Source organism: Schistocerca cancellata, chromosome 9 (genome assembly GCF_023864275.1).
Source record: "Schistocerca cancellata isolate TAMUIC-IGC-003103 chromosome 9, iqSchCanc2.1, whole genome shotgun sequence".
Taxonomy (NCBI): Eukaryota; Metazoa; Arthropoda; class Insecta; order Orthoptera; family Acrididae; genus Schistocerca; species Schistocerca cancellata.
This window is the reverse complement of record NC_064634.1, coordinates 281,762,649-281,786,159: the sequence shown is the minus strand read 5'-3', so window position 1 is coordinate 281,786,159 and position 23,511 is coordinate 281,762,649.

Sequence of the window (23,511 nt, the reverse complement as noted above, 5' to 3'; positions counted from 1 at the left end):
CGTCGGGAAGTAAATATTTACTAAGATGGTATCTGTTCTTTCGGAAGTCCGAAAGAACAGATACTGTTGTTGTTGTGGTCTTCAGTCCTCAGACTGGTTTGATGCAGCTCTCCATGCTACCCTATCCTGTGCAAGCTGCTTCATCTCCCAGTAATTACTGCAACCCACGTCCTTCTGAATCTGCTTAGTGTATTCATCTCTTGGTCTCCCTCTACGATTTTTACCCTCCACGCTACCCTCCAATGCTAAATTTGTGATCCCTTGATGCCTCAGAACATGTCCTACTAACCGGTCCCTTCTTTTTGTCAAGTTGTGCCACATACTCCTCCCCAATTCTATTCAATACTTCATCATTAGTTATGTGATCTATCCATCTAATCTTCAGCATTCTTCTGTAGCACCACATTCCGAAAGCTTCTATTCTCTTCTTGTCCAAACTATTTATCGTCCATGTTTCCCTTCCATACATGGCTACACTCCATACAAATACTTTCAGAAACGACTTCCTGGCACTTAAATCTATACTTGATGTTAACAGATTTGCCAGTCTACATTTTATATCCTCTCTACTTCGACCATCATCAGTTATTTTGCTCCCAAAATAGCATAACTCCTTTACTACTTTAAGTGTCTCATTTCGTAATCTAATTCCCTCAGCATCGCCCGACTTAATTTGACCACATTCCATTATCGTCGTTTTGCTTTTGTTGATGTTCATCTTATATCCTCCTTTCAAGACACTGTCCATTCCGTTCAACTGCTCTTCCAAGTCCTTTGCTGTCTCTGATATACTCGTAATTACAATGTAATCGGCGAACCTCAAAGTTTTTATTTCTTCTCCATGGATTTTAATACATACTCCGAATTTTTCTTTTGTTTCCTTTACTGCTTGCTCAATATACAGATTGAATAACATCGGGGAGAGGCTACAACCCTGTCTCACTCCCTTCCCAACCACTGCCTCCCTTTCATGCCCCTCGACTCTTATAACTGTCATCTGGTTTCTGTACAAATTGTAAATAGCCTTTCGCTCCCTGTATTTTACCCCTGCCACCTTTAGAATTTGAAAGAGAGTATTCCAGTCAACATTGTCGAAAGCTTTCTCTAAGTCTACAAATGCTAGAAACGTAGGTTTGCCTTTCCTTAATCTTTCATCTAAGATAAGTCGTAAGGTCAGTATTGCCTCACGTGTTCCAACATTTCTACGGAATCCAAACTGATCTTCCCCGAGGTCGGCTTCTACTAGTTTTTCCATTCGTCTGTAAAGAATTCGCGTTAGTATTTTGCAGCTGTGACTTATTAAACTGACAGTTCGGTAATTTTCACATCTGTCAACACCTGCTTTCTTTGGGATTGGAATTATTATACTATCTTAGTAAATATATAGTTAAGGCTCACCGGACACTTGACCATCTTCTTCTTCTGTGCGAATGCACTAACAGTACCCGAACTTTTACGGGAATCGGCAACGCGCCGCGAGTAATGAGTATAATGGGCGGGGGCACTACGAATGTAGTACGGGACAATACGTTGAGCATGTGGGTTTCGCGGGAGGCGTGCCAGAGATAAATCCGTGCAGTCGCGCTATCTTCTGTGTTCTCGGTGGCTCAGGTGCCGGCACGGTACCTCAGCGTGTTCGGTCAGAGGGTTTAGCTACCCTCTGTAATAAAAACCTGAGTAAACGGATCAACGAACAACCTGAACGAGTGTCATCGGACGTCCGCCACGAACAAATTCAACGAACGATATAGAACAAAATGAGATTTAAAAAAAATTTAAAAAGAAGGTGGATAGAGCGTCTGCCATGTAAGCAAGAGATGCCGGGTTTGATTCCCGGTCGGGTCACACATTTTCATCTGTGCCCGTTGACGTATGTCAACGCCTGTAAGCAGCTAAGGGAGTTCATTTTATTGTAATTTCATTCGGGAAGTAAAGCCGGAAAACCTACCGACGATACGTATCTACGAGCAGACGTCGACGTGGAGTACCTAAAAAGGGAACCACAAGAGAGTTGGGGACGCTTCACTGGCTGACTGGCATGGAGGAGGTCGCTCTATTGAGATACCTGTTCGTGCGCTTTCAGAGGGTGTGCTGTACCCCTTCACCGCGGACTGCGAAACACGTACAAGTGGAATGCGGCCACTGCAGAAGCCCAGGCGCCGCCAGGAGACCACAACTCATCAACGATAAATTGGTAACATACCAGCTGTCTGGGACGGGGGCGGACCTAGAGCCGGGGTATTTAACGGATCGCCATAACTCAGAAGGCAGTGGGGGAGGAGGCCGTGATACAGTCCGGCCTGGCCGGGGGCTGCCAAATTTATCAGCCGGGGTCCTCCTTCCAACCCATCCTCCCCCCCTCCTCCCACCCCCGCCATCATGGCGGGCATGGCGCCAGGAAGTGGCGGTGGCGCCGCGCGCTCATTTCCTGCCCCGACAAACAAGGCGCAGGGAAGGGGGGAAGGGCCGCGGAAAAAATGCCACAGAGGGGCGTTATTAGGTGGCCCTAATAAACGGTTCGGGATGATTTAACACTTTGCTCGCCGGCCCGCGCCTCGTGCGGTCTGCCAGACGGGCGACCATGATTTCCCTTTGCCCGTCTGTCAAGTGTGCAAGTGAAAGCCTTTGTTTTATTGATTATGGAAAAGCCTTCGATAGAGTACGACATCATTAGTTTATGGAAATTCTCAAAGGAATGGATGTAGATGGGAAAGTCACGCACTGTATAGAGAATAGAATCAAACAGCACAGTTTGAAAATGGGATCACCGTTTTGGTTAATATCTGTAGAAGAGTCCGACCAGTATGGATTCTACAATGTTTTTATTCAATTTGTAATCAGAGAGTATTTTTCAAGAGGCACTTGTTGTACAGAAAGAGGGATAAAGGTTAACGAAGTTATCATCAACAGCATTCGCTATGCCGATGAAACAGTATTGATAGGTGATAGTTTAGATCATCTTCAACAGCTGGTCAACAGAGTAGGAGATTAAAGTAGTAATCTAGGTCTGGATACGACCGCCAAAAAGACGCATTTTATAGTTGACACATGACTGCCCGTCTTCTTTATAAATGAAAATCTACGTTTCAGCTGCTCCGTAATACACTACTGGCCATTAAAATTGCTACACCAAGAAGAAATGTAGATGATAAACGGATATTCATTGGACAAATATATTATACTAGAACTGACATGTGATTACATTTTCACGCAATTTCGGTGCATAGATCCTGATAAATCAGTATCCAGAACAACCACCTCTGGCCGTAATAACAGCCTTGATACGGCTGGGCATTGAGTCAAACAGGTACAGTTGCCCATGCAGCTTCAACACGATACCACAGTTCATCAGGAGTAGTGACTGGCGTATTGTGACGAGCCAGTTGCTCGGCCACCATTGACCAGACGTTTTCAGTTGGTGAGAGATCTGGAGAATGTGCTGGCCAGGGCAGGAGTCGAACATTTTCTGTATCCAGAAAGGCCCGTACAGGACCTGCAACATGCGGTCGTGCATTATCCTGCTGAAATGTAGGGTTTCGCAGGGATCGAATGAAGGGTAGAGCCACGGGTCGTAACACATCTGAAATGTAACGTCCACTGTTCAAAGTGCCGTCAATGCGAACAAGAGGTGACCGAGACGTGTAATCAGTGGCACCCCATTCCATCACGCCGGATGATACGCCAGTATGGCGATGACGAATACACGCTTCCAATGTGCGTTCACCGCGATGACGCCAAGCACGGATGCGACGATCAAGATGCTGCAAACAGAATCTGGATTCATCCGAACAAATGACGTTTTACCAGATGGTTGTCTTGCAAACGTCCCCATGTGTTGACTCAGGGATCGAGACGTAGCTACACGATCCGTTACAGCCATGCGGATAAGATGCCTGTCATCTCGACTGCTAGTGATACGAGGCCGTTGGGATCCAGCACGGCGTTCCGTATCACCCTCCTGAACCCACCGATTCCATATTCTGCTAACAGTCATTGGTCTCGACCAACGCGAGCAGCAATGTCGCGATACGATAAACCGCAATCGCGATAGGCTACAATCCGACCTTTATCAAAGTCGGAAATGTGATGGTGCGCATTTCTCGTCCTTACACGAGGCATCACAACAACGTTTCACCAGGCAACGCCGATCAACTGCTGTTTGTGTATGAGAAAACGGTTGGAAACTTTCCTCATGTCAGCACTTTGTAGGTGTCGCCACCGGCGCCAACCATGTGTGAATGCTCTGAAAAGCTAATAATTTGCTTATCACAGCATCTTCTTCCTGTCGGTTAAATTTGGCGTCTGTAGCACGTCATCTTCATGGTGTAGCAAAATTAATGGCCAGTAGTGTATTACAAGAAATAGACGCGTTTAAGTACTTTGGTATGTTCTTCTGTGAAGACTGGAGATCAGACGTGGGCTTAAAATTTCGCATAGAGAGCACCCCTAACCCCTTCACAAAATGTAAAAAGTTCTGATATGTAAAGGCGTAGACGTAAGCCTTAAGAGTTTGATTTGTAAGTTCCTACGACTCGTCTGTACTTATATATGTTTCTGAAGGATGAACAGTAAAGATGAGAACAGGAAGGAAGATCGAGACCTTTGAGTTATGTATTTATCGTAGAATTCGTAAAATAGCAAGAGCAACTAAAACCGAAGTATTGTGAAGAATAGACAAAGAGCGAGAAATGCTAATAACACTTAAAAGAAGAAAAAGTGCACACGCAGGACATATCTTACGGAAAACCAAATATAGGCTTCTGTTCTTAATAACAGAAGGAAAAATTGACGGTAAAAGAAGAAAAGGGCCAAGAAGAATATATTGGCTAGATGACGTAAGGCAATGGACAGAATTACAAAGCTCAGATCAGCTGCTACGTGCTGCGGTTCGTAGAAGAAAGATGAATTGTGTGGTGAAGAAGAAGAAGAAGAAGAAGACCGTCAGGGTCCATTCTCCTTACGGAGACTTAGTGACTGAAAGAGACCCGTTGATTTGCAAGAAGTGGGGACTAGAAACAGCGGCTAGCGTCTATATCTGCTTCTTTCCATTTGATGCTAAGTTTAGAAGTAGCTTGGTTAGTAGCCCACTTGCTATCATCCTAGCCTTCACATTACACAAGAGTGGCTGTCGATCGTTCTCAGTGCCATTTTTTCAGAAAAAAGCATTTTCAATGCTATTGTGTTCTCTGTACTCTGTTGCATGTCCCTGGATCCGTTCCAAGCACCGAGTCATGGGGGAACCGTTTCAAACATTCATTAGCAGACAGCGTATGGTAGAAAAAGGTAAGGCCTTGGTTCCGGAAGATTTACGCATGATTTTAGAATCGGCTAAAGTTATGAACCCATTCCATGTAATTCCAGTGCGGACAACTGACTTCTTTGATAGTTGCTGCTGAAACACTGTTGTCAATCCATGCCTATAGGATCTTCAAATGCAGAATGATCAAAGTTTCTCATTCTCATCCATCTTAAACATCTATTAAAATTCTTACTCTGAAACAGAAGTTTGGAAATATGTTAATGTAGTCAAAAGAGGAAAGACCATGTTTATGTATGCCGTGCTGTACTCTTCATCTGATAGACCAGCCGTGTTTATCAATTGCAGAACAAAAAGATCTATTGACAGTGTTACAGTTTCTTCTCCAACAGTACAGGGAGTTCTAAAGTAAACTTTTCAACATGTGATCGCAAGGGAAAAGTTGTGTAAGAAAGGGAAACCAATATTGGAAGATTTTTTCTCGAATTCAATTTTGTTATTCTCTTGTAAAAAATTTCAAAGAAACTAGGAATGGTTATTGATCACTACAGTTCTACTAGATAAGACATTGCTGCTGGTTTTTGGTAGTGATATTATTACAGATCGAACGTAGTGCCTCAGTGGTAATGGCACTTGAAACAAAAATTTTCTTATTGGATCTTGGGAGCAGTCAGTTCATCGCAACATTCTGCCTACAATCATCTAGAATATATAGTCCTGTGAAAACGAACCAACCTTTTTGAAACACCCTTTACGCTGCTTACAGACTGCACAAATACAATGGGTTGTAGTTTATAAACGACTCCGCTAATCTGTCGTTCGATTTTTGTGGACGTACATAATGTAAACTACTTTTACTTTCGAATTAGCTAGGATAAGCCGTATCTGAAATCAGTTACTTAGAATATTTGAATTTATCACTGTTTATTCTTTGTGGATCCACAGGCCACAAGATCATGGAACCCCTGCAATTCGTCAGTCGTTTAAACTCGAAAAAATTCTCGAATGAGGACGTGAAAATAGACGGAGTCTAGATGACGTACCTTCTGAGGTGTTTCTGAGCCACTCTGGTAACGTAAGTGAATAAAAATAACTTCTGTGCCCTAAAATCACGAGAAAGACACATATTACCGCTGCGGTCCAGTAAAGTTTTTCACGGATCAGCGAATGACATCCCTTTTTCACAGTGAAAGAATGTTTCTTCTAACAGCAACAGCAATTAGACAAGAAGTTAAGGGGGATTGGAATCAGGACTGAATCAGACATAATGACTCTCGTTGGGTCTTCGCTTGCTGATGCTAGGCGAGTTCGTTGCTCCACCATCGACACAGGAATTCCCGGCGATAATTTCGTAGATTACTCTCGGTCATTCCACTGGTGTTTGGTGCGAGAGTCTCCTCCTAAAAGGGTTACGTTAGCTGCTGGCGCCGTACAGTTCGTGATCCGGCATCGTTTCGTATGTGTGTGTGTGTGCGTGCGTGTGTATGTGTGTGGCCGTATGTGTGAGAGTGAGGGCAGCGTGTGTGCGTGTGAAGGCTGGCGTCACGTATTCCAATTTTCACCGCGCCTGGGACGCCTCTCATTTGTCATTCATGAGGCGCGCGTTGCGGCCGATCACGGACCTCGGCGCCGGTCAGGCGATTTGTGGCGTCGGCTGGAGGAAGGGTGGAGGGAGGGGGGAGAGGCAGAGCTTGGGGGGGGGGGGCAGTGTAGATGCAGACGGAGATACGAGCCGGCAGCCCAGCCCGGTGCTGTGAATGAACATGTTGGCGCGTTAGTTGAAGCGTGGCGATGTCCAGTCGTAGGAATTCCAGGACGTACCCTCACCACGATGCGGATGATCTTCGCAACTCCCCTTTTCCGATGAAATTTAAATTAAATTTGTGTCTAACGCTAGAGGTGTAAGATTTCCAATTCGATTCATGAAACAGAATACCTAAGCTGAAAAGTAATCGAATATAGTCGAATTAAATCAGGTGATGCGGAAGGAATCAGATTAAGAATTGAGACACTGAAAGTAGTAGACGAATTTTGGTGATTGGGAAGCAAAATAGCTGATTTCTGAAATGGATACAAACTGTCTCGACCGCCAAAACATTTTTTTCGATGGTAACGGGTTTCGGTGAGTTTCTGACCATCCCAAGACCATCATACTTAAATATGAACGTAGAATAAAATTAGAGGCATGTCTGATAATAGAAGTAACACATGAAATACATCATATATAACAAATATTAAAAGAAGAAATTATCGCATGATGGTAGGTGGTGGCTGTGAATGGAAGAGGTGTTGTAACTCCACGAGCATCAACTACTTAGGAGAGCAACGCAGTTGTTGCTTAAATATGCGATGCTCTGCATGCTGGATACCGAATTACGTCAGCGATAACCAATATATATATATATATATATATATATATATATATATATATATATATATATATATAGGGTGGTCCATTGGTAGTGACCGGGCCAAATATCTCACGAAATAAGCATCAAACGAAAAAACTACAAAGAACGAAACTCGTCTAGCTTGAAGGGGGAAACCAGATGGCGCTATGGTTGGCCCGATAGATGGCGCTGCCATAGGTCAAACGGATATCAACTGCATTTTTTAAAATAGTAACCCCAATTTTTATTACATATTCGTGTAGTACGTAAAGAAATATGAATGTTTTAGTTGGACCACTTTTTTCGCTTTGTGATAGATGCCGCTGTAATAGTCACAAACGTGTAAGTACGTGGTATCGCGTAACATTCCGCCAGTGCGGACGGTATTTGCTTCGTGATACATTACCCGTGTTAAAATGGACCGTTTACCAACTGCGGAAAAGGTCGATATCGTGTTGATGTATGGCTATTGTGATCAAAATGCCCAACGGGCGTGTGCTATGTATGCTGCTCGGTATCCTGGACGACATCATCCAAGTGTCCGGACCGTTCGCCGGATAGTTACGTTATGTAAGGAAACCTGCAACAAATGATGATGCCCAAGTAGTCGCTAGTACAACGCGAGCAAAAAATCTGTCATCGTCCCGTAATTTCTCTTGTGCCCAGTGGCAGAACTGTATACGACTTTCAAATTCGTCACCATGCGATTCTTGGTGCATACAAATATGGTACGGATGCAATCGATGTTGATGTAGCATTCTCAACACCGACATCTCTACTGATGTGCGGATTAGCCGCGACAGCAGCTAAAACACGTCCTAATGAGGAGGCACTCGATCGAATTGGGGGAGAAAGAAACCTACAACACATCTTGACTAAAAGAAGGGACCAGCTCATGAAACATATCTTCAGGCATGAAGGATTCGTCAGTTATGTACTGGAGAGGGACACCTAGTCTTGAATACAGCAAGCAGATTCAAATGGATGTAAGTTGCACAGTTTATTCGGACATGAAGAAGCTTGCACATGATAGAATAACTGGAGTGGAGAGCTGTGCCAAACCAGACTTAAGTCTCCAGACCACAACAACAACAACAACAGTGATGAGAATTGGATGAAACTGGTGCAAGATACCTACTGGAATTACTCGAGTGAATAAAGAATCAGAACATTTAACAACATAGACAAAAGTTTTCGCTGAGGATCCAGTCCAGGAAGAGACATTATTACATTCTTAGTCAGTTGATTAAGTGGTGCAAGCCGTTGAGAAAGCAGTAACGCTTCAAGTACAGGACATTTATCCGATTAGTCATATTGTATGGATGTGTGTCAATGGGGAAGAGATAGGGGATCCTATATTAGAATCGGAATTATGAAGAACTTCGAAAGATTTAAAATCAGATAAGGCAGAAAGGATAGATAACATTTCATCGGAATTTCTAAATGGTTCAAATGGCTCTAAGCACTATGGGACTTAACATCTGAGGTCATCAGTCCCCCAGACTTAAAACTACTTAAACCTAAGGATATCACACACATCCATGCCCGAGGCAGGATTCGAAGCTGCGACCGTAGCAGCAGCGCGGTTCCGGACTGTAGTGCCTAGAACCGCTCGACTTGACGCTAGGAGTAACGCCATTGTACCTCGCCAAAACGTTGAAAGAATGACACCTCTCACCACGTGGTGTGTTACGACGTGGTTGGTGCACAGTACGGAAATTCTTGCTAGTGGTGGTCAGAGGTGGTCGACCAGAACGCTTATGACGTGTGTAGCTGCCCTCACGCTTCTGTGCAATAAGGAGTCAGGCCACTGTCACGGCCGCGTGGTTTAAGGCGCCATGTCATGGATTGCGCGGCCCCTCCCGCCGGAGTTTCTAGTCCTCCCTCGGGTATGTGTGTGTGTTGTTCTTACTGTAAGTTAGTTTAAGTAGTGTGTAAGTCTAGGGACCGATGACATAAGCAGTTTGGCCCTTAGGAATTCACACACACATTTCCCACTGTCACGTTCGAATGCCCCACAAATGTGGATTCTGCACGACTCGACCAGCCGGCCAAGTAGAGACGTACAATGAGGCATCTTTAAAAACAAATTCAGGTGCTAATAAACCGGCCGGGTGAATTTCTAAAATCATTGGGGAAAGTGGCAAGAAAACTTTTATTAACGTCTATAAGTAGAATGTGTAAGACCGGTGCCGTACCAACAGATTTGAGAAAAACATCATCCACACAATTCCCAAGATTGCAAAAGCGTAGAATCAGCTTAACAGCTCAGCATTCAAGTTGCTGACAAAAATAATATGCAAGAGAATCGAAAACAAAATTGACGATCAGTTAGATGACGATAAGTTTGGCTTTAGGAAAGGTAAAGGCACCAGAAACGCAGTTCTGATGTTGTGGTTGATGATGGAAGCAAGTCTGAAGAAAAATCAAGACACGTTCATAGGATTTGTCAACCTGGAAAGTGTTTGACGATGTAAAATAGAGGAAGGTGATCGAAATCCCCAGAAAAATCGGAGTAAGCCATAGGTAAAGACGGGTACTATACAGCAACAACGAAGTGCACGGATTAAAAAGGTTGTAAGACAGAGATGTAGACTTTCGCCCCCGCTGTTCAATCTACTCGTTGAAGAAGCAACGACGGATAAAAGAATGGTTCAAGAGTGGGATTAAAATTCAAGGTGAAAGGATGTCAACGTTCAGATTTGCTGATGACATTGCTATCCTCACTAAAAGTGAAGACGAACTACAGGACCTGTTAAATGGAATGAACAGTCTAATGAGTACAGAATTTGAACTGATACTACATTGAAGAAAGACGAAAGTAATGACCTGTAGCAGAAATGAGAAAACTGAGAAACTTAAAACCATAATTGGTGATCAAGAAGTACACAGAAGCGCCAAAGAAACTGGCATAGGCATGCGTATTCAAATACAGAGATTTGTAAACAGGCAGACTACAGCGCTGCGGTTGGCATCGCTTATATAAGACAACAAGTGCCTGGCACAGTTGTTAGATCAGTTAGTGCTGCTATAGTGGCAGGTTATCTAAGATTTAAGTGTGTTTGAACGTAGTCGACGCACGAGCGATGGGACACAACATCTCCAAGGTAGCGATGAAGTGGGGATTTTCCCGTGCGACCAATTCACGAGCGTACCGTGAGTATCAGGAAACAGCTAAGACTTCAAATCTTCGACACCGGTGCAGCCGGAAAAAGATCCTGCAAGAACGGGACCAACGACGACTGAAGACGATCGTTGAACGTGACGGAAGTGTAGGCATTTCGCAAATTTTGCACATTTCAATGCTGGGCCATCGACAAGTGTCAGCGTGCAAACAATTCAACGAAAACTCGTCGATGTGGGCCTTCGAAGCCGAAGGCTCATTCGTGTACCCTTGATGACTCACGGCACAAAGGCTTACGTCTCGCCTGGTCCGGTCAACACCAACATTGGACTGCTGATGACTGGAAACATGTTGCCTGGTCGGACGAATCTCGTTTCAAATTGTACCGAGAGGACGGACGTGTCGGAGCATGGAGACAACCTCATGAATCCACGGCCCCTGCTTGTCAGCAGGGGACTGTTAAAGCGGTTAGAGGCTGTGTAATGGTGTGGGGCGTGTGCAGTTGGAGTGATGTAGAACTCCTGATATGTCTAGATACGACTTTGATCACATGCATCCATTGATGTCCATTGTGCGTTCCGACGGACTTGGGCAATTCCAGCAGGACAATGCGACACCCGACACGTCCAGAAGTGCTACATGGTGGTTCCAGCAACAATCTTCTGAATTTAAACACTACCGCTGGCCACCAAACTCCCCAGGCATGAACATTATTGAGCATATCTGAGATGCCTTGCAACGTGCTTTTCGGTAGAGATCTCCACGCCGTCGTACTCTTACGGATTTATGGAGAGCCCTGCAGGATTCATGGAGTAAATTCCTTCGAGCATTACCTCAGACATTAGTCGAGTCCATGCCACGTCGTGTTGCGGCACTTCTACACGCTCACCGGGGCCCTACATGATATTAGGCAGGTGTACCAGTTTCTTTGGCTCTTCAGTGTAGATAAAATTAGAGAATTTGCTACCTAGAAATCAAAATAACACATGATGGACATACCAATGAGGATGTAAAAAGCAGACTACTACTAGCGAAAAGGGCATTTCTGGCCAAGAGAAACCCTCTAAGATCAAACATAGGTTTTAATTTTAGGCAGAAATTTCTGAGAATGTACGTTTGGAGCACAGAGTTTTATGGCAGTGAGACAAGCACTGTGGGAGAACCGGAATAGAAGAGAATCGAAGCGTTAAGGATGTGGTAGTACAAAAGTATGCTGATAATTAGGAGGACTGCTATGGTAAGGAATGAGGAGGTTCTCCACAGAATCGTCGAGAAAAGTAGTGTATGGAAAACACTGACAAGAAGAAGGGACACAGGTTGCAAGTGATACTCTGAGATGAAGAGGTTGACGTAGGAGAGGAATTCGTGGTGGGCGCCACATCAAACCAACCAGAAGGCTGATGACTCAAAAAAAAAGTTAAGAGAGCGTTGGAAAACACGAATTTCATTGCCTCCTTACTTTTGGCAGTAGACTGCAACGCACAGCCACCAGAGACTAGCGAATTTGGTTCATGCCCTTAGGATGTATATCCCAATGATTGCCTGCACCCCGTCAATAGACAGTTCAGACAACAGTTGTGGAGGAACGGCATACAGTACGATTGGTTGTAGACCAGCTCGATGCAGTTCTACATCGTTCCCAAGTAAAAAAAAAACAAAAAACAAAAATACGATTTAATGATGAAGATAAGAAAAAATTATTAACGAATGTTGTAAATATTTCTGTAAAATAAAACAAAATTCTTACAAAATACTGGAAGATTTAATTTAATGTAATACAGGTAAACAGACGAAAGCAGCTGGTATTTTTGGACCAGACGATCAGTGATCAGTCATTGGAATCAGTGAAGTATCCAAGTGTATAAGTTCTCAGTGATTAATCATTGAAAAACAACATAAACCCGAATGTGGTAAGCCGGGTGCCAATCTGAAATACCACGAAACAGTCCTAAGAAAGGCAGGTCAGTCATCAAATAGGTCGCTTAAAAATTCTCGTCGAACGAGCATTGACATTTATAATTCTGATGAGAAACGAGAAAAAAAATTAGAATAACTGTTCATTGTTAAGGACAGATAAATTATTGATCTCGCAAACAAGAGAAAGAAAATCGACCAAATACCAAAATTAGTTCATTTTAATAGCCAGACAAAATATAGATCTTGCAAACAAGAGAAAGTAAAGAAAATCGAATAGATTCCAAAACTAAGTAAATGTTAGTGTAAGAGAACTTTGAAAGAGTGCTACTGTTTAAGGTATATAATCACACAGAATAGAGAAGTGAAAAGGATCAGGTCGGTGTCTTCTTTCATCTAACGAAATCAGCTTGAATCAAACATAGGCCTCTGGTAGTATATCTTTTAGGTAGCACTCTAGAAGTGACATCTAAAAAGAGTAATGACCTTTTAGTAGCTAAACATGTAGAATTTCTAAGGAAAGTCTCAGAAAGAGTTAATCAGCAAAGTAATACAACATCTCGGATGTGCAGCTAACCTATTACTAAAGGGATGACTGACAGTTACCATTATGATGAACAGATGGCTAATATACACACACAATAGTTGCTGACAGGTGAAAAAGGATTTTTCCCCCAGCTGTTGTTAAATACATGTAGAGAAACAGTAAGGTAGTTCCTTTTGCAAATATCACAGTCGATTTCTTTTAGCGTTCTAATCAACGCTGTTGAGACATTAATCTGTATTCTTACCTCCTTCATCACATTTACATCTTGAAAATCAGTAAACATTATTCCAAGGCCTAGTGATGAGCGAATAAACTCTTGGGAAAGGATTAATAGGGGAAGTGGAAGAGAATCAGTCATCAGTGTATGGGAGAAATGGTAAAAAACCATCAATACAAAGGATTGTCTCATGATGATCATCTCTTTCTCCGACCTGAGAATTTTCTCACTTGGATAACAAAAGAAGATTGAAATTTAATATGGAGATCGATCACGATGCGTATACAGACATACAGAAATCAGCGTTAGTCACACTGAATAGTCAAGGGGTCTAAGGAACAATCAGGAATCGGTGAGAAGCTCAGTTATCCACGAGGTATACTAAGCCAAGTTAATCCCGGCGAAGGACCCAGAGGGTAACGCGATGACGAGTCCCCTCTGCGTCATCAATTTGCCTCTGTCGCCATTTGGACTGCAGTATGGAGGGACATGCGAGTAACACATTGCACTCTCAGCCATTAATGTCATTTTTTCCGCAGTGAAGACGCTGCACTTCATTCATTGTATATTAATGCAAATGAGTCGGACCAAAATATAAAATTATATAATTTCCTCAGTGCTGAACAGTTGCGGACCTACTATCCCCTGGCAGCATGCCTCGAAAGAGCGTTCACGTAGGTCTCCAGTTGTCCGTCCAGTTGCGGGCCTCCTCTTGCAATATTCTTACAGTGGAAAACACTTGTTACACACCGAATCGAACCGGAGACGTCCAGATGATCATCAGACGCGTTGATCTGTCAGTGGACTTACGGCTTGTTGTGAAACTTCCTGGCAGATTGAAACTGTGTGCCGGAGCGACACTTGAAATCGGGGGCTTTGCCTTTCGCGGGCAAGTGCTCTACCAACTGAGCTACCCAAGCATGAGTCACACCCCGTCCTCACAGCTTTACTTCTGCCAGTACCTCGTCTCCTACGTTCCAAACTTTACAGAAGCTCTCCTGCGAACCCAGCAGAACTAGCACTCCTGAAAGAAAGGATATTGCGGAGACATGGCTTAGCCACAGCTTGGGGGATGTTTCCAGAATGAGATTTTCACTCTGCAGCGGATTGGCAGAAGTAAAGCTGTGAGGACGAGGCATGAGTCGTGCTTGGGTAGCTCAGTTGGTAGAGCAATTGCCCGAGTTCGAGTCTCGGTCCGGCATACAGTTTTAATCTACCAGCAAGTTTCATATCAGCGCACACTTGGCTGCAGAGTGAAAATCTCATTCTGGTTACGGCTTATTATTCTACTGAAATATCAAATGTGGTGAATTTCAGATACTACTGACTGGACTTGGTACGCAGTTCTCATAGATCATATAGAAAAGGAATATGAAAACTTCCTGGCAGATTGAAACTGTGCGCCAGATCGAACGTGTGAAGTTTGGAAGGCAAGAGGGACGGAAGTGGGACATAAAATTGTGACGGCGCGTCGTGAGTATTGCTTGGACAGTTCAGCCGGTAAGAGTGTTGACTGCGATAACCGAGGGTTCTGGATTCGTGTCCCGGTCCGACACACACTTCGCGAGAAGTCTGAAATCAGTGCACACTTCTCTTCAAAAAACATAGATTGCTGAAAAAGCAGGATGATAACGACAAAATGTAAATAGATAAATGTTTAGGATATAGGAAAAATTGGTTCAAATGGCTCTGAGCACTATGGGACTTTACATCTGAGGTCATCACTGACGTAGACGTAGAACTACTTAAATTTAAGGACATCACACACATCCATGCCCGAGGCAGGATTCGAACCTGCGGCCGTAGCAGCAGCGCGGTTCCGGACTAGGATATAGGACTAAACTGACGATCCTAGCATGTATGCGGAGGGTAAGTAAATCGCGTGTTGGTCCGAAACACTTTTCCCCTGCAACGCAAGATAATTAGCGCCACAGTACCGAAGAAAACGAAAGGTAACCAGCCCTTGCGACCGGCCGGGATTGCACGGGCGTCACGCGAACCGACTGTACGCCAGCAGGGCCTTTAAAAACCTAAAACAAACAAACGCCATTTTCTTAACACCGGATGGAGGCAAATTCATGGTTATACGTATCTTAAGGACACCCTCCGTCTCAATTTTCTCCCTCTCGTCCTCTCCTTCTCTCTCTCTCTCTCTCTCTCTCTCATGGCCTCTCGCTCTAGCCCGCTCGCTCCCTCGTTCACGAGAATTGATGTTTTGTTGGTTTAACCCGGGCCGCAACCATATAATTACCAAATCACCTCTTCAAAACCTTCCATCCCGGGCCTTACAAGCGTCAGTGGCCCCCGGGGGAGAGAAAGAGAGAGAGAGAGAGAGAGAGAGAGAGAGACGCAGGCAGGCGCAGGGGTGAGCCAGCTCGAGCGAGAGATGGGGGGGGGCGCAGAGGGGCGGGGAGGGGGGAAGTAGCCGGTGACGCCGAAAACGACGAGCAGGAACAAAACGAGGGGCTCGTAACACGACTGACTAGTCAGCCGGGGCCTCATTTATCACGTTATTATGGAACTCGGCCCGGGCTGGCGCCGCTGCAGACCGCGGGCGCTCCGCCGCGCTCTTCCTTTTTGCCGCGCGTTTCTCCGGAGATGGGACGAGGCGAGCGGAGAGGCCCGGGCCCCGGTCGGCGCCTCCGGACTCGTGGCCCGATGGGTGGGCGACACCTGCCGCCGCCGGCGGGCGCTCCCCACGCCCCGTCCCGCCGAGCAGGGCTCAGCGGCCACCTCCTGATCACCCACTCCGTACCGCAGCCCAATTTACCCAGTAGTTCCTTTGGATCCGCGAAGGGAAGATCATGTAACGACAATATTTTTTACCTCGAGACAACTAATACCAGCCGGCCGCTGTGGCCAAGCGGTTCTACGCGCTTCACTTCGGAACCGCTCTGCTGCTACGTTCGCAGGTTCGAATCCTGCCTCGGGCATGGATGTGTGTGTCCTTAGGTTAGTTAGGTTTAACTAGTTCTAAGTTGGGTTGTTTGGGGGAGGAGACCAGACAGCGAGGTCATCGGTCTCATCGGAGTAGGGAAGGATGGGGAAGGAAGTCGGCCGTGTCCTTTTGAAGGAACCATCCCGGCATTTGCCTGGAGAGATTTAGGAAAAACACGGAAAACCTAAATCAGGAAGGCCGGACGTGGGGTTGAACCGTCGTCCTCCCGAATGCGAGTCCAGTGTGCTAACCACTGCACCACCTCGCTCGGTAAGTTCTAAGTCTAGGGGAGTGATGACCTCAGATGTTAAGTCCCATCGTGCTTAGAGCCATTTCAACCATTTTTTTGAACTAATACCAAAGAGAATCGATTTAATTTTCTCCCTATTTTGCTCCAAAAATGGTTCAAATGACTCTAAGCACTGTGGGACTTAACATCTGTCATCAGTCCCCTAGACTTAGAACCACTTAAACCTAACTAACCTAAGGATATAACACACATCCATGCCTGAAGCAGAATTCGAACCTGCGACCGTAGCAGCATCGCGGTTCCAGACTAAAGCGCCTAGAACCGCTCGGCTACAGTGGCCGGCCCCTATTTTGCAGTTGTGAACTTGATTGTACTAAGTGCACGGGAAGTCTGAATAAAAACACCTTCAATCACAATTTTTTTTCCTATTTTATTTTATTACACGATGGATTTCGGAGCCTGTGGGCCCATCTTAAGCTGGAAATCGTTTAGTACATAATTTACAGTTGCTCTTGAGTTAGGTGAAATGCGTTTTCCTGTTTCGAGGAAGTTAGAAGATAGGTTTTGTATTTCGCGAATCGAGTGCGAAAGATTTGTGACAAACTGTGGAAAAAACAGTGGAAAACTTGCTGAAGAAACAAGGAAGAACATTTTTAACCTTTTGACGTCAGTGTACTTTGTTTTACCATACGTATTGATTCTGTGGTCGCACATCACGTTATTCAAGGTGCACGTTTGTTTACACACTTTAAAAATACTTCACAGATGTAGTTTAACCTCATGTGATCAAAGATGAAGTTTATCATACAGCGCCAGAGACCTGAATTTTAAGAAGTTGACGTATGCAAGGAATAAATTTAAACTAAATCTTTAAAATTACTAAAATAACTATGGCTAATGAAATCTGTCTGTTCATTTAACATAGATTCAGACTTTTTCATTTTGTGCAGGTATATTTCCAGTTGTTCTACTAGATTTAGGATCTTACCATTGGTTACACATGCTGCTTATCTCTCACATTGTTTAAAATATACGTCAAGAAAGCCTTAGAACTGTGGAGTAGGAAATTTGCAGTAATGGACATCCGGTTTACAAAGGATCAATGTTTGTAGTCCTGTTCTTCGTAGATATTCAGGTAATGGTGACCAGCGAAAAAGATGACATTTGCATTATGTTAAGAAAATTATTGGAAGAATACCATAAGGGGATATTCAAAAAAATGGTTCAAATGGCTCTGAGCACTATGGGACTTAACATCTATGGTCATCAGTCCCCTAGAACTTAGAACTACTTAAACCTAACTAACCTAAGGACAGCACACAACACCCAGCCATCACGAGGCAGAGAAAATCCCTGACCCCGCCGGGAATCGAACCCGGGAACCCGGGCGTGGGAAGCGAGAACGCTACCGCACGAGCACGAGATGCGGGCAGTGGATATTCAAAACAAATTTTCAAAAGACTATACAGCGGAGAGAATGTAGGAAACTTAACAGTAGAGAGCCAGCATATCAAGCCATGCAAAAAAATTAAATATTTGGATAGCATCTTATCGCAACATGGAACAAGTAATTGGGAGACACAGCGACCAGTAGTGCATGGGAAAGCAGCAATTCAAAAGCTGAAACCTCTGTTGTTGTCTTCTAAGGTAAGTTCTAAATTTAAGAAGACGCTCTTATAGAGGTCTTGTAAAGCATATAACGACCTATGTGTGCGAGTCCTGGGAACTTACTTGACAAGATAAAAACAAATTGAGAGTTGTAAAAATGGACCATCTCAGAAGATAGCATAGCATATCTCAGCGAGACCATTAAGAAATACAACGATTATGGAAACGACCCAGACTCGAGAAGGCATCAGAGATAGAATGCAGGAACGGCGGCTCGGGAAATATGGACGTATAGTGCGAATGATAGATGACAGATGGTCAATGAGGACCTTGATGCGCCATCCTCAGGGAAGAAGTCGAAGACCGAGGCTGAGATGGGCTAAAGGAGACCATGAAGGAAAGAGAAACAGAAGAAGACAAGGAAGCATGGGAAGACAGAAACCGAGGGGGGCATATACTTTAAGAAAAAAAAGCACACCACGAAAAAATTATCCGAATGAAGTGGAAAACGGTAGATGTGATGTACGTTTACAGGCAAACAAATATTACAAGTCCAGAAAAACTGGATGTTTTGTTCAAGAGAAGAAGCTTCACAAATGAAGCAAGTGAGTAACGTATTGGTCCACTTCTGACCATCATGCAAGCAGTTATTTGGCTTGGCATTGTTTTACGGCGTTATGAAATGCCCTATTGAGGGATATCGTGCGAAATTCTGTCCAGCTGTCTTGTTGGATCGGGGCTCAGTTCGAAGCGGGACCCATCACCGAAGGCTACTCCAGTCATTGAGATTCCAGGTTGAATGTGCCCGACAAACTGGCTTGTTGATATAAAGAGGGCAATGGTAGTCGGTGTAGGGGGCACCGTGAGCTCATACCCCTTTCTGTGAGCCGGCTATTATGTTCCGTGTGATCACTGAAGCAACAGTTGTACGTCGGATCGATGATAATGATAAATTCGGGGCTCTGAGCACCTCTTCGATGACTGCTAGGTCCTCGCATTGTGTCGACACTCTAGGTCCACCACTTCCTTCTTGACGCTATTTTCGGCCATAATTGACCCATTCCTGCCAACATCTTGGAACAGTGGCGTCGCTATTTTCGGCCATAGTTGACCCATTCCTGCCAACCTCGTGGAACAGTGGTGTCGCTACTGTTCAAATGTCGAGCGATTCGCCAACTACTCCGACTTCTCTGAGCCCAACTACATGTCCCCTCTCAAATGCTGACATCTGCTTATATTTTTCACGCGCCTGTCTGCGAGGCATAGTTAAACTGCGTAAACAGAATGAAATTCGCAAAGACTTTATGCCCTGATACCAACTTATCATCTGTTTACTATCCTAGTCAGGGGCGAGCGCTATACAGTCGTTCATCGTCGGCCATAGTTTACATTTTTTTATTTTTCGACGATATCTGTATGAATATGAATTTGTGACCAGTTTGCATAACACCTTCGTGGTGCGTCGTTCTTTTTGTATTGGATTGTATATATGCGATGCGACAAGAGCTGTAACCTCATAGGAGAGAGAATTTTATTGTTGTTGCTCACGCGTGACTCCAGGGTTCACTTCACGTTTTCTCCCCTTCCCTCAAAATATAATTTGGTGTCACATTTGACGTGCAACAAACGCCTATGATTTAACAATAACAACAACAAAATAAATAAAAAGTTTTAGTATAATCATAGTAATTTGTTTACATCAATGGTTAAAGCAGTAGTTTCTTTCCGTCCCCTTGGATTCGCACCTGTTGTTAACGTTAGCAGGTGGCACCCACCACCCAATCAACACACACACACACACACACTCACACATTTTTTACTTTTTTGATTGGCACTGTTGGAAAGTTTAGCAAGGGCCGGTTGGGGTTATGTGGATTGCCAATATCTGCATAACATTAAAACTTCGAGAAGTGCCCAATGAATTATCAGCACTGCTAACAAACCGTATTTTCAAGTCGTCGTCGTATCCTCCGAGCAATGCATGGCGTACACTGGGTGGGCGTTATGTAGCAGACTGTACCAGGAACCAAGTGTATGATCAACTGAAACAGTTGATGTTACTGCTTGATGCTAGTAGAGCAAGGAAGTTAGTCGCAAGGCAACACAAGCAATACAGTGAGTAACATGCCAACATTACCTTCGCTCAGTTGGAAGAATTGCGATAAACCTAAGGATTAAAACTTATCGTACATTCCAACCAAACGTAAACATGAAGAGATTTTGAATATTGCATCTAAGAAAACGTTTCATGTAATGCTGAAACGTACTGTTTCTGTGTGTTTCGCACTATTAATTGATTATGAAAATAAGCAGAAAATGACTTCTAAGATGGAATTAAACTTTTCTGGAACCGCGTCCATATAACACATTTTTTCTTCTATCTGTGAGGAATGTTTCCTAAAAGGTTGGCCATCTCTTGCTGTTACACCCCTTATATAATGCCACTGTTGTGTTGGTCGACCATGCAGAAGAAAACGCAAGAAGATCGAAATTGTAGAAATGAACTTTTAGAACAGGCATCAAGGATCTTCCGTTTGGAATGTAGAACAAATGAGGATGTACAGGAAATAACACTCAAGAATGATATCATAACGAATGAGATGGAACACAGATAACTTTTTAGTTTGGACACTTAATGAGAATCGGACAAGAAAGAGTACCAAAAAAATATATTTGAATATAGACCAAAAAACAGAGGAAGGCTGCGACTCAGATGGATTACAAGGATAGAAAAGAATATGACCAGTAGAAGTTTGACCCCTGAAGACACGTGAAACAGGTTACTGTGGAGGATGAAATGTGGGGTGGGCAGGGAGTCATAGGACCCACGCTAATATAACGGATGTAATGGATATAAGTGTAAATATTTTTATGTATGGTATCTTAATACATGCACACATCAGTGTTTTAGTCGTTTTTTTTCTCTGTGTCGAACAGTCTTCACACAAACACATCACACAATTTACGACCTGATGTTCTCTGCACGGCCGTATCTGACCACTAAGTGGACTACACCTGTCAGTATAGACTAACCATCTTGGGACCACGCGTCCACACTTCAACACCTGACCTGCTGTCCAGCGGAAAAATGAACGTTAATGTCTTGCTCTTACCACATGCACTTGGACGTACAAACCAACGTAAAACCATACGACTTGTAGTAGCTATAATTATTGGTCTGCAAATGACGTAAATACTGGTGGAATGTGTTCAATACATTGTCCTCAGTCACCAGTAGCAATATCTGCACCTGTGTTAGGAGTATAAGTGCAGATTTTTTTTACTGGTGACTGAGGACAGTGTACTGAACAACATTACATCAGTATTTACGCCATTTTCAGACTAATAATTATAGCTACTACAAGTTACATGTTTTTAGGTTGGTTGGTATCTGCAAGTCCATGTGGCAAGAGCAAGATATTAATATTTGCTCCTGGGCAGCAGATCAGATGTAGAAGTTTGGATGCGCGGATGCAAAACAGTTAGTGGATACTCATAATCTCCAGCATCCTTCTGTACCACCACATTTCAAAAGTCTCTTTTTTCTTCTTCTTTAAACTTTTGTCGTCCACGTTTCATTTCCACATACGGCTACACTCCATACCAACACCTTCAGAAAAGATTCCCTAACACATAAATCTATATTCGATATTAACAAATTTCTACTCTTCAGAAGCACTTTTCTTGCCATTCATTACCTGTGTACATTTTATATCCTCTCCAATTCGGCGTCATCAGTTATTTTACTCCCAAATAGCAAAGCACACCTACTAATTTTAGTGTCTGTTTCATAATCTAATTCCCTCAGCATCATCTGACTTAATTCTACTACAATCCATTATTCTTGTTTTTCTGTTGTTGATATTCATATTATATCCTCCTTTCAAGATACTGTCCATTCCGTTCAACTGCTCTTCCAAGTTCTTTGCTGTCTCTGACAGAATTGCAACGTCATCGGCAAATCTTCAAGTTTTTATTTCTTCTCTCTGAACTATAATTCCTACACCAAGCATTTCCGTCGTTTCCGTTACTGCTTGCAGATTGAATACTATCGAGGGTAGGCTACAACTCCGTCTCACTCGTTTCTCAACCACTGCTTCGCTTTGAAGCCCCTCGAATCTAGTAATTGCTGTCTGGTTGGAAATAACCTTTCACTTCCGGTATTTTTTTACCTCTGCTACCTTAAGAATTTAAAAGAGAGTATTCCACTTAGCATTTTCAAAAGCTTTCTCTCAGTCTACAGGTGCCGTAAACGTAGGTTTGCCTTTTCTTAACCTGTCTTCTAAGAGAAGTTGTAGGATCCGTATTGCCTCCCGTGATCCTTCATTTCTTCAGACTGATCTTCCCCGAGATCGACTTCTACTTGTTTTTAAATGCTTCTGTAAAACATTCTTGCCATTATTTTGCAACCATGGCTTATTAAACTGATAGTACGGTAATATTCACATCTGTCACCACCTGCTTTCTTTGGAATTTGAATTATTACATTCTTCATAAGTTAGATATGTGAAATCAACATCTACATCTACATGGTTACTCTGGAAGTGCCTGGCAGAGGATTCACTGCACCACCTTCAAGCTACTTCTCTAATGTTCCACTCTCAAACAGCGATGGAAGAACGAACGCTTAAACGTTTCCCTGCGAGCTCTGATTTCTCTTATTTTATTATGATGACCGTTTCTCCCTATGAAGGTGGGCACTCACAAAATATTTTAACACTCTGAGGAGAAAGTTGGTGACTGAAATTTCATGAGAATATCCTGCCGCAACGAAAAGCGTCATTTTTAATGACTGCCAGCCCAGTTCACGTGTCACTCTCTCCTCTATTTCGCGATAATACACTCCTGGAAATTGAAATAAGAACACCGTGAATTCATTGTCCCAGGAAGGAGAAACTTTATTGACACATTCCTGGGGTCAGATACATCACATGATCACACTGACAGAACCACAGGCACATAGACACAGGCAACAGAGCATGCACAATGTCGGCACTAGTACAGTGTATATCCACCTTTCGCAGCAATGCAGGCTGCTATTCTCCCATGGAGACGATCGTAGAGATGCTGGATGTAGTCCTGTGGAACGGCTTGCCATGCCATTTCCACCTGGCGCCTCAGTTGGACCAGCGTTCGTGCTGGACGTGCAGACCGCGTGAGACGACGCTTCATCCAGTCCCAAACATGCTCAATGGGGGACAGATCCGGAGACCTTGCTGGCCAGGGTAGTTGACTTACACCTTCTAGAGCACGTTGGGTGGCACGG